The sequence below is a fragment of the Hyla sarda genome, unplaced genomic scaffold, assembly GCF_029499605.1.
Source record: "Hyla sarda isolate aHylSar1 unplaced genomic scaffold, aHylSar1.hap1 scaffold_2054, whole genome shotgun sequence".
Classification (NCBI taxonomy): domain Eukaryota; kingdom Metazoa; phylum Chordata; class Amphibia; order Anura; family Hylidae; genus Hyla; species Hyla sarda.
Genome location: NW_026608718.1, coordinates 24404 through 37013, shown reverse-complemented (window position 1 = coordinate 37013; position 12610 = coordinate 24404). Strand labels below are relative to the sequence as shown.

Below are 12610 nucleotides of genomic sequence, written 5' to 3'. Positions count from 1 at the left end.
CAGCTCCATAGTCACATACACAGCAAAGGAGAGATGTTGTTTACACCTAGTGATGTCAGTGGTATTGAGTGACATCACAGCACAGTGCTAAGGCTCCTGGGCCTGGACACAGCAGCGGCTGCAATATCTCAACGGAGAATACGTTTATATATATGTGTGTGTGTGCGCGTATATATATATATATATATATATATATATATGTATATTTCTCCGCCGAAAGCACTTTTAAACCCATTTCCACCTTTTTTTCCCTTCTCTTCCTCTTACTTTTTTTTCACGTTTTTTTACGTTTTTCTCCTTTTCGCCTCTTTTCTGGGCGTATTATTCTTCTTTTTCTTCTTTTTTTTCGTCTAATGCATACCCCATCAGTGCAGCAATGCTTATTCAATACCGCCAGCAGATGGAGACACTGGGGGATAATTTTCTAAGGATTTATACTGATTTTTCCTGTCTGAATTTGTCGCACAGAAAGTTGCAGGCCAAATATGTGTGACATTTCTGCGACTTTAGCTTCTAGAGCATTTTTACAACATTATACATAGGTGCTGAATACATAAAAAGCGACTGTTCAGCGACAGACAAGTCGCATCGGCTGAAAGTAGGCCAGAATGTCAGTCCATGTTGGAGCAGGTTTAGATACAGTCTAAAGTATAGATCTCAAAGTCTGTGCACAGAATTTAGCAAGGGCCTCGCACCTTCTGATGCATCAGGTAGGTGCACAATAGCATAGCCTAACCCTCTGTACTTTGGTCTATATTGATGCGGGACATAGACAGCCAGCTGATGACCAATCCATTAGTGCAATGGATGGCTGGAAGCATTTGTCTTTGCCTTTGCAATACCACAGAAGCAATGCATGGTCAATGTACAGCAATGACACACCTGTGTGAACAGCCAGGAGACCCCCCCCCCCCCCATGTTATGTTACATAGTTACATAGTTAGTACGGTCGAAAAAAGACATATGTCCATCAAGTTCAACCAGGGAATTAAGGGGTAGGGGTGTGGCGCGATATTGGGGAAGGGATGAGATTTTATATTTCTTCATAAGCATTAATCTTATTTTGTCAATTAGGAACATTCAGCACCCACCCGCTATCAAGGCAGCTGCCTATCATGTCATGCCCTACCTGCACAGGTGTGCTGGCTACTCAAATGATCCAATTAAGGAGGCCATTTAGTCAGCAGCAGCAGAAGTCCTGTGCCTGGACGCTCCAACAGTGGCCAGACACAAGCAGAAGCAGCACCACCTTTTGTTTTTTGGCTGCAGCAGCAGCAAGGCCCACAGGGCTGGCTAGCTGGCTAGCCAGCAAGCAGGTAGCAATGAAAGTAGGAATCTTTCTTTTTAACCCTGTAAGGGGGTGGTGCACTGTACCCGAAGATACTGCCATATCGGGTCAATGCATAGGGCGACGGAAGCAAGCTTCGAAATCGGCCCCCGTTCTCAAAAATCCATTTAATATATGGTCCCCAGATAGGGGACGTATCAGATATTAAACTGATAAGAACAGATACTACACTTGATCTTAGCCAAAAGGCCGAGAAGCGATAACCGTGAAAGGGGCGGGCCCAACAAGGTGCCCTTCATGGGCACTATCACTGCTTGCTGTCAGGGAGGCTGCCAGACAATTTTCCATGCACACTCTGGGCTGGGGGGCAGTCAACCACCAGTACACACAGCAGAACCTAAACCCATACCATTATTGCTAAGCAGCAAGACAGGGGCCCATTGCACTCCCACGGGGCCTTTTTAAATGCAATCCATAACCCGGATTTGCCAGGAACCCTTCTTACTCCTCCTACTTGCATGTGACACTGGGCTTAGGATCTGCATAGGAAACACACACACAAGCACACACCTACCTTTGTTGCCTGCAGATGCCTCCTTGGCTGTCCCCAAACGGTATCAAACCAACACCCACGGGAAGCTGTAAGCATAGAGGACATGCCTGCACCCCATTGGACTTACCTGTGTGGGTTAAACCCGGGTTATTTGACAACCTATGGCGGTGATGGTTCTGCTCAGGCAGAGCAGTGCTGATGCTCCTCATAAAGCTGTCGCTGCTGTGAAGGTTCTAGGTGACATCACAAATCCCTATGGTTACATACACAACAAAGCTGGGCTGTTGTTGTTTACACTCTGCAAGGCCTGTGGAAGTGAGTGACATCATAGCACTGTAGTTCTGAGGGTTCTAGATGGATGCAACAATCTCCTGTTGCTTCTATGAAGGCCATAATAGACGACATCACCAAACAGCTCCATAGTCACATACACAGCAAAGGAGAGATGTTGTTTACACCTAGTGATGTCAGTGGTATTGAGTGACATCACAGCACAGTGCTAAGGCTCCTGGGCCTGGACACAGCAGCGGCTGCAATATCTCAACGGAGAATACGTTTATATATATGTGTGTGTGTGCGCGTATATATATATATATATATATATATATATATATATATATATATATATTTCTCCGCCGAAATCACTTTTAAACCCATTTCCACCTTTTTTTCCCTTCTCTTCCTCTTACTTTTTTTTCACGTTTTTTTACGTTTTTCTCCTTTTCGCCTCTTTTCTGGGCGTATTATTCTTCTTTTTCTTCTTTTTTTTCGTCTAATGCATACCCCATCAGTGCAGCAATGCTTATTCAATACCGCCAGCAGATGGAGACACTGGGGGATAATTTTCTAAGGATTTATACTGATTTTTCCTGTCTGAATTTGTCGCACAGAAAGTTGCAGGCCAAATATGTGTGACATTTCTGCGACTTTAGCTTCTAGAGCATTTTTACAACATTATACATAGGTGCTGAATACATAAAAAGCGACTGTTCAGCGACAGACAAGTCGCATCGGCTGAAAGTAGGCCAGAATGTCAGTCCATGTTGGAGCAGGTTTAGATACAGTCTAAAGTATAGATCTCAAAGTCTGTGCACAGAATTTAGCAAGGGCCTCGCACCTTCTGATGCATCAGGTAGGTGCACAATAGCATAGCCTAACCCTCTGTACTTTGGTCTATATTGATGCGGGACATAGACAGCCAGCTGATGACCAATCCATTAGTGCAATGGATGGCTGGAAGCATTTGTCTTTGCCTTTGCAATACCACAGAAGCAATGCATGGTCAATGTACAGCAATGACACACCTGTGTGAACAGCCAGGAGACCCCCCCCCCCCCATGTTATGTTACATAGTTACATAGTTAGTACGGTCGAAAAAAGACATATGTCCATCAAGTTCAACCAGGGAATTAAGGGGTAGGGGTGTGGCGCGATATTGGGGAAGGGATGAGATTTTATATTTCTTCATAAGCATTAATCTTATTTTGTCAATTAGGAACATTCAGCACCCACCCGCTATCAAGGCAGCTGCCTATCATGTCATGCCCTACCTGCACAGGTGTGCTGGCTACTCAAATGATCCAATTAAGGAGGCCATTTAGTCAGCAGCAGCAGAAGTCCTGTGCCTGGACGCTCCAACAGCGGCCAGACACAAGCAGAAGCAGAAGCAGCAGAAGCAGCAGCAGCACCACCTTTTGTTTTTTGGCTGCAGCAGCAGCAAGGCCCACAGGGCTGGCTAGCTGGCTAGCCAGCAAGCAGGTAGCAATGAAAGTAGGAATCTTTCTTTTTAACCCTGTAAGGGGGTGGTGCACTGTACCCGAAGATACTGCCATATCGGGTCAATGCATAGGGCGACGGAAGCAAGCTTCGAAATCGGCCCCCGTTCTCAAAAATCCATTTAATATATGGTCCCCAGATAGGGGACGTATCAGATATTAAACTGATAAGAACAGATACTACACTTGATCTTAGCCAAAAGGCCGAGAAGCGATAACCGTGAAAGGGGCGGGCCCAACAAGGTGCCCTTCATGGGCACTATCACTGCTTGCTGTCAGGGAGGCTGCCAGACAATTTTCCATGCACACTCTGGGCTGGGGGGCAGTCAACCACCAGTACACACAGCAGAACCTAAACCCATACCATTATTGCTAAGCAGCAAGACAGGGGCCCATTGCACTCCCACGGGGCCTTTTTAAATGCAATCCATAACCCGGATTTGCCAGGAACCCTTCTTACTCCTCCTACTTGCATGTGACACTGGGCTTAGGATCTGCATAGGAAACACACACACAAGCACACACCTACCTTTGTTGCCTGCAGATGCCTCCTTGGCTGTCCCCAAACGGTATCAAACCAACACCCACGGGAAGCTGTAAGCATAGAGGACATGCCTGCACCCCATTGGACTTACCTGTGTGGGTTAAACCCGGGTTATTTGACAACCTATGGCGGTGATGGTTCTGCTCAGGCAGAGCAGTGCTGATGCTCCTCATAAAGCTGTCGCTGCTGTGAAGGTTCTAGGTGACATCACAAATCCCTATGGTTACATACACAACAAAGCTGGGTTGTTGTTGTTTACACTCTGCAAGGCCTGTGGAAGTGAGTGACATCATAGCACTGTAGTTCTGAGGGTTCTAGATGGATGCAACAATCTCCTGTTGCTTCTATGAAGGCCATAATAGACGACATCACCAAACAGCTCCATAGTCACATACACAGCAAAGGAGAGATGTTGTTTACACCTAGTGATGTCAGTGGTATTGAGTGACATCACAGCACAGTGCTAAGGCTCCTGGGCCTGGACACAGCAGCGGCTGCAATATCTCAACGGAGAATACGTTTATATATATGTGTGTGTGTGCGCGTATATATATATATATATATATATATATATATATATATATATATATTTCTCCGCCGAAATCACTTTTAAACCCATTTCCACCTTTTTTTCCCTTCTCTTCCTCTTACTTTTTTTTCACGTTTTTTTACGTTTTTCTCCTTTTCGCCTCTTTTCTGGGCGTATTATTCTTCTTTTTCTTCTTTTTTTTCGTCTAATGCATACCCCATCAGTGCAGCAATGCTTATTCAATACCGCCAGCAGATGGAGACACTGGGGGATAATTTTCTAAGGATTTATACTGATTTTTCCTGTCTGAATTTGTCGCACAGAAAGTTGCAGGCCAAATATGTGTGACATTTCTGCGACTTTAGCTTCTAGAGCATTTTTACAACATTATACATAGGTGCTGAATACATAAAAAGCGACTGTTCAGCGACAGACAAGTCGCATCGGCTGAAAGTAGGCCAGAATGTCAGTCCATGTTGGAGCAGGTTTAGATACAGTCTAAAGTATAGATCTCAAAGTCTGTGCACAGAATTTAGCAAGGGCCTCGCACCTTCTGATGCATCAGGTAGGTGCACAATAGCATAGCCTAACCCTCTGTACTTTGGTCTATATTGATGCGGGACATAGACAGCCAGCTGATGACCAATCCATTAGTGCAATGGATGGCTGGAAGCATTTGTCTTTGCCTTTGCAATACCACAGAAGCAATGCATGGTCAATGTACAGCAATGACACACCTGTGTGAACAGCCAGGAGACCCCCCCCCCCCCATGTTATGTTACATAGTTACATAGTTAGTACGGTCGAAAAAAGACATATGTCCATCAAGTTCAACCAGGGAATTAAGGGGTAGGGGTGTGGCGCGATATTGGGGAAGGGATGAGATTTTATATTTCTTCATAAGCATTAATCTTATTTTGTCAATTAGGAACATTCAGCACCCACCCGCTATCAAGGCAGCTGCCTATCATGTCATGCCCTACCTGCACAGGTGTGCTGGCTACTCAAATGATCCAATTAAGGAGGCCATTTAGTCAGCAGCAGCAGAAGTCCTGTGCCTGGACGCTCCAACAGCGGCCAGACACAAGCAGAAGCAGAAGCAGCAGAAGCAGCAGCAGCACCACCTTTTGTTTTTTGGCTGCAGCAGCAGCAAGGCCCACAGGGCTGGCTAGCTGGCTAGCCAGCAAGCAGGTAGCAATGAAAGTAGGAATCTTTCTTTTTAACCCTGTAAGGGGGTGGTGCACTGTACCCGAAGATACTGCCATATCGGGTCAATGCATAGGGCGACGGAAGCAAGCTTCGAAATCGGCCCCCGTTCTCAAAAATCCATTTAATATATGGTCCCCAGATAGGGGACGTATCAGATATTAAACTGATAAGAACAGATACTACACTTGATCTTAGCCAAAAGGCCGAGAAGCGATAACCGTGAAAGGGGCGGGCCCAACAAGGTGCCCTTCATGGGCACTATCACTGCTTGCTGTCAGGGAGGCTGCCAGACAATTTTCCATGCACACTCTGGGCTGGGGGGCAGTCAACCACCAGTACACACAGCAGAACCTAAACCCATACCATTATTGCTAAGCAGCAAGACAGGGGCCCATTGCACTCCCACGGGGCCTTTTTAAATGCAATCCATAACCCGGATTTGCCAGGAACCCTTCTTACTCCTCCTACTTGCATGTGACACTGGGCTTAGGATCTGCATAGGAAACACACACACAAGCACACACCTACCTTTGTTGCCTGCAGATGCCTCCTTGGCTGTCCCCAAACGGTATCAAACCAACACCCACGGGAAGCTGTAAGCATAGAGGACATGCCTGCACCCCATTGGACTTACCTGTGTGGGTTAAACCCGGGTTATTTGACAACCTATGGCGGTGATGGTTCTGCTCAGGCAGAGCAGTGCTGATGCTCCTCATAAAGCTGTCGCTGCTGTGAAGGTTCTAGGTGACATCACAAATCCCTATGGTTACATACACAACAAAGCTGGGCTGTTGTTGTTTACACTCTGCAAGGCCTGTGGAAGTGAGTGACATCATAGCACTGTAGTTCTGAGGGTTCTAGATGGATGCAACAATCTCCTGTTGCTTCTATGAAGGCCATAATAGACGACATCACCAAACAGCTCCATAGTCACATACACAGCAAAGGAGAGATGTTGTTTACACCTAGTGATGTCAGTGGTATTGAGTGACATCACAGCACAGTGCTAAGGCTCCTGGGCCTGGACACAGCAGCGGCTGCAATATCTCAACGGAGAATACGTTTATATATATGTGTGTGTGTGCGCGTATATATATATATATATATATATATATATATATATATATATATTTCTCCGCCGAAATCACTTTTAAACCCATTTCCACCTTTTTTTCCCTTCTCTTCCTCTTACTTTTTTTTCACGTTTTTTTACGTTTTTCTCCTTTTCGCCTCTTTTCTGGGCGTATTATTCTTCTTTTTCTTCTTTTTTTTCGTCTAATGCATACCCCATCAGTGCAGCAATGCTTATTCAATACCGCCAGCAGATGGAGACACTGGGGGATAATTTTCTAAGGATTTATACTGATTTTTCCTGTCTGAATTTGTCGCACAGAAAGTTGCAGGCCAAATATGTGTGACATTTCTGCGACTTTAGCTTCTAGAGCATTTTTACAACATTATACATAGGTGCTGAATACATAAAAAGCGACTGTTCAGCGACAGACAAGTCGCATCGGCTGAAAGTAGGCCAGAATGTCAGTCCATGTTGGAGCAGGTTTAGATACAGTCTAAAGTATAGATCTCAAAGTCTGTGCACAGAATTTAGCAAGGGCCTCGCACCTTCTGATGCATCAGGTAGGTGCACAATAGCATAGCCTAACCCTCTGTACTTTGGTCTATATTGATGCGGGACATAGACAGCCAGCTGATGACCAATCCATTAGTGCAATGGATGGCTGGAAGCATTTGTCTTTGCCTTTGCAATACCACAGAAGCAATGCATGGTCAATGTACAGCAATGACACTCCTGTGTGAACAGCCAGGAGACCCCCCCCCCCCCCATGTTATGTTACATAGTTACATAGTTAGTACGGTCGAAAAAAGACATATGTCCATCAAGTTCAACCAGGGAATTAAGGGGTAGGGGTGTGGCGCGATATTGGGGAAGGGATGAGATTTTATATTTCTTCATAAGCATTAATCTTATTTTGTCAATTAGGAACATTCAGCACCCACCCGCTATCAAGGCAGCTGCCTATCATGTCATGCCCTACCTGCACAGGTGTGCTGGCTACTCAAATGATCCAATTAAGGAGGCCATTTAGTCAGCAGCAGCAGAAGTCCTGTGCCTGGACGCTCCAACAGCGGCCAGACACAAGCAGAAGCAGCAGAAGCAGAAGCAGCAGCAGCACCTTTTGTTTTTTGGCTGCAGCAGCAGCAAGGCCCACAGGGCTGGCTAGCTGGCTAGCCAGCAAGCAGGTAGCAATGAAAGTAGGAATCTTTCTTTTTAACCCTGTAAGGGGGTGGTGCACTGTACCCGAAGATACTGCCATATCGGGTCAATGCATAGGGCGACGGAAGCAAGCTTCGAAATCGGCCCCCGTTCTCAAAAATCCATTTAATATATGGTCCCCAGATAGGGGACGTATCAGATATTAAACTGATAAGAACAGATACTACACTTGATCTTAGCCAAAAGGCCGAGAAGCGATAACCGTGAAAGGGGCGGGCCCAACAAGGTGCCCTTCATGGGCACTATCACTGCTTGCTGTCAGGGAGGCTGCCAGACAATTTTCCATGCACACTCTGGGCTGGGGGGCAGTCAACCACCAGTACACACAGCAGAACCTAAACCCATACCATTATTGCTAAGCAGCAAGACAGGGGCCCATTGCACTCCCACGGGGCCTTTTTAAATGCAATCCATAACCCGGATTTGCCAGGAACCCTTCTTACTCCTCCTACTTGCATGTGACACTGGGCTTAGGATCTGCATAGGAAACACACACACAAGCACACACCTACCTTTGTTGCCTGCAGATGCCTCCTTGGCTGTCCCCAAACGGTATCAAACCAACACCCACGGGAAGCTGTAAGCATAGAGGACATGCCTGCACCCCATTGGACTTACCTGTGTGGGTTAAACCCGGGTTATTTGACAACCTATGGCGGTGATGGTTCTGCTCAGGCAGAGCAGTGCTGATGCTCCTCATAAAGCTGTCGCTGCTGTGAAGGTTCTAGGTGACATCACAAATCCCTATGGTTACATACACAACAAAGCTGGGTTGTTGTTGTTTACACTCTGCAAGGCCTGTGGAAGTGAGTGACATCATAGCACTGTAGTTCTGAGGGTTCTAGATGGATGCAACAATCTCCTGTTGCTTCTATGAAGGCCATAATAGACGACATCACCAAACAGCTCCATAGTCACATACACAGCAAAGGAGAGATGTTGTTTACACCTAGTGATGTCAGTGGTATTGAGTGACATCACAGCACAGTGCTAAGGCTCCTGGGCCTGGACACAGCAGCGGCTGCAATATCTCAACGGAGAATACGTTTATATATATGTGTGTGTGTGCGCGTATATATATATATATATATATATATATATATATATATATATATATATATTTCTCCGCCGAAATCACTTTTAAACCCATTTCCACCTTTTTTTCCCTTCTCTTCCTCTTACTTTTTTTTCACGTTTTTTTACGTTTTTCTCCTTTTCGCCTCTTTTCTGGGCGTATTATTCTTCTTTTTCTTCTTTTTTTTCGTCTAATGCATACCCCATCAGTGCAGCAATGCTTATTCAATACCGCCAGCAGATGGAGACACTGGGGGATAATTTTCTAAGGATTTATACTGATTTTTCCTGTCTGAATTTGTCGCACAGAAAGTTGCAGGCCAAATATGTGTGACATTTCTGCGACTTTAGCTTCTAGAGCATTTTTACAACATTATACATAGGTGCTGAATACATAAAAAGCGACTGTTCAGCGACAGACAAGTCGCATCGGCTGAAAGTAGGCCAGAATGTCAGTCCATGTTGGAGCAGGTTTAGATACAGTCTAAAGTATAGATCTCAAAGTCTGTGCACAGAATTTAGCAAGGGCCTCGCACCTTCTGATGCATCAGGTAGGTGCACAATAGCATAGCCTAACCCTCTGTACTTTGGTCTATATTGATGCGGGACATAGACAGCCAGCTGATGACCAATCCATTAGTGCAATGGATGGCTGGAAGCATTTGTCTTTGCCTTTGCAATACCACAGAAGCAATGCATGGTCAATGTACAGCAATGACACACCTGTGTGAACAGCCAGGAGACCCCCCCCCCCCCCCCCATGTTATGTTACATAGTTACATAGTTAGTACGGTCGAAAAAAGACATATGTCCATCAAGTTCAACCAGGGAATTAAGGGGTAGGGGTGTGGCGCGATATTGGGGAAGGGATGAGATTTTATATTTCTTCATAAGCATTAATCTTATTTTGTCAATTAGGAACATTCAGCACCCACCCGCTATCAAGGCAGCTGCCTATCATGTCATGCCCTACCTGCACAGGTGTGCTGGCTACTCAAATGATCCAATTAAGGAGGCCATTTAGTCAGCAGCAGCAGAAGTCCTGTGCCTGGACGCTCCAACAGCGGCCAGACACAAGCAGAAGCAGCAGAAGCAGAAGCAGCAGCAGCACCTTTTGTTTTTTGGCTGCAGCAGCAGCAAGGCCCACAGGGCTGGCTAGCTGGCTAGCCAGCAAGCAGGTAGCAATGAAAGTAGGAATCTTTCTTTTTAACCCTGTAAGGGGGTGGTGCACTGTACCCGAAGATACTGCCATATCGGGTCAATGCATAGGGCGACGGAAGGAAGCTTCGAAATCGGCCCCCGTTCTCAAAAATCCATTTAATATATGGTCCCCAGATAGGGGACGTATCAGATATTAAACTGATAAGAACAGATACTACACTTGATCTTAGCCAAAAGGCCGAGAAGCGATAACCGTGAAAGGGGCGGGCCCAACAAGGTGCCCTTCATGGGCACTATCACTGCTTGCTGTCAGGGAGGCTGCCAGACAATTTTCCATGCACACTCTGGGCTGGGGGGCAGTCAACCACCAGTACACACAGCAGAACCTAAACCCATACCATTATTGCTAAGCAGCAAGACAGGGGCCCATTGCACTCCCACGGGGCCTTTTTAAATGCAATCCATAACCCGGATTTGCCAGGAACCCTTCTTACTCCTCCTACTTGCATGTGACACTGGGCTTAGGATCTGCATAGGAAACACACACACAAGCACACACCTACCTTTGTTGCCTGCAGATGCCTCCTTGGCTGTCCCCAAACGGTATCAAACCAACACCCACGGGAAGCTGTAAGCATAGAGGACATGCCTGCACCCCATTGGACTTACCTGTGTGGGTTAAACCCGGGTTATTTGACAACCTATGGCGGTGATGGTTCTGCTCAGGCAGAGCAGTGCTGATGCTCCTCATAAAGCTGTCGCTGCTGTGAAGGTTCTAGGTGACATCACAAATCCCTATGGTTACATACACAACAAAGCTGGGTTGTTGTTGTTTACACTCTGCAAGGCCTGTGGAAGTGAGTGACATCATAGCACTGTAGTTCTGAGGGTTCTAGATGGATGCAACAATCTCCTGTTGCTTCTATGAAGGCCATAATAGACGACATCACCAAACAGCTCCATAGTCACATACACAGCAAAGGAGAGATGTTGTTTACACCTAGTGATGTCAGTGGTATTGAGTGACATCACAGCACAGTGCTAAGGCTCCTGGGCCTGGACACAGCAGCGGCTGCAATATCTCAACGGAGAATACGTTTATATATATGTGTGTGTGTGCGCGTATATATATATATATATATATATATATATATATATATATATATTCTCCGCCGAAATCACTTTTAAACCCATTTCCACCTTTTTTTCCCTTCTCTTCCTCTTACTTTTTTTTCACGTTTTTTTACGTTTTTCTCATTTTCGCCTCTTTTCTGGGCGTATTATTCTTCTTTTTCTTCTTTTTTTTCGTCTAATGCATACCCCATCAGTGCAGCAATGCTTATTCAATACCGCCAGCAGATGGAGACACTGGGGGATAATTTTCTAAGTATTTATACTGATTTTTCCTGTCTGAATTTGTCGCACAGAAAGTTGCAGGCCAAATATGTGTGACATTTCTGCGACTTTAGCTTCTAGAGCATTTTTACAACATTATACATAGGTGCTGAATACATAAAAAGCGACTGTTCTGCGACAGACAAGTCGCATCGGCTGAAAGTAGGCCAGAATGTCAGTCCATGTTGGAGCAGGTTTAGATACAGTCTAAAGTATAGATCTCAAAGTCTGTGCACAGAATTTAGCAAGGGCCTCGCACCTTCTGATGCATCAGGTAGGTGCACAATAGCATAGCCTAACCCTCTGTACTTTGGTCTATATTGATGCGGGACATAGACAGCCAGCTGATGACCAATCCATTAGTGCAATGGATGGCTGGAAGCATTTGTCTTTGCCTTTGCAATACCACAGAAGCAATGCATGGTCAATGTACAGCAATGACACACCTGTGTGAACAGCCAGGAGACCCCCCCCCCCCCCCCCCCCATGTTATGTTACATAGTTACATAGTTAGTACGGTCGAAAAAAGACATATGTCCATCAAGTTCAACCAGGGAATTAAGGGGTAGGGGTGTGGCGCGATATTGGGGAAGGGATGAGATTTTATATTTCTTCATAAGCATTAATCTTATTTTGTCAATTAGGAACATTCAGCACCCACCCGCTATCAAGGCAGCTGCCTATCATGTCATGCCCTACCTGCACAGGTGTGCTGGCTACTCAAATGATCCAATTAAGGAGGCCATTTAGTCAGCAGCAGCAGAAGTCCTGTGCCTGGACGCTCCAACA

The 12610-nt window shown here is 45.7% G+C and overlaps 5 non-coding genes across 5 annotated transcripts; all 5 read right to left on the bottom strand.

Annotated features, from left to right (window-relative positions):
- Nucleotides 1-1358: 1358 nt before the first annotated feature.
- Nucleotides 1359-1549, bottom strand: LOC130318563 (U2 spliceosomal RNA). Its single transcript, XR_008865065.1, has one exon. It is a non-coding gene; the product is annotated as a U2 spliceosomal RNA (small nuclear RNA).
- A 2092-nt stretch (nt 1550-3641) lies between these two features.
- On the bottom strand, nt 3642-3832 carry LOC130318562 (U2 spliceosomal RNA). Its single transcript, XR_008865064.1, has one exon. It is a non-coding gene; the product is annotated as a U2 spliceosomal RNA (small nuclear RNA).
- A 2090-nt stretch (nt 3833-5922) lies between these two features.
- LOC130318561 (U2 spliceosomal RNA) lies at nt 5923-6113 on the bottom strand. Its single transcript, XR_008865063.1, has one exon. It is a non-coding gene; the product is annotated as a U2 spliceosomal RNA (small nuclear RNA).
- Nucleotides 6114-8199: 2086 nt separating this feature from the next.
- On the bottom strand, nt 8200-8390 carry LOC130318560 (U2 spliceosomal RNA). Its single transcript, XR_008865062.1, has one exon. It is a non-coding gene; the product is annotated as a U2 spliceosomal RNA (small nuclear RNA).
- A 2095-nt stretch (nt 8391-10485) lies between these two features.
- Nucleotides 10486-10676, bottom strand: LOC130318574 (U2 spliceosomal RNA). The gene has a single exon (XR_008865075.1). It is a non-coding gene; the product is annotated as a U2 spliceosomal RNA (small nuclear RNA).
- Nucleotides 10677-12610: the final 1934 nt, after the last annotated feature.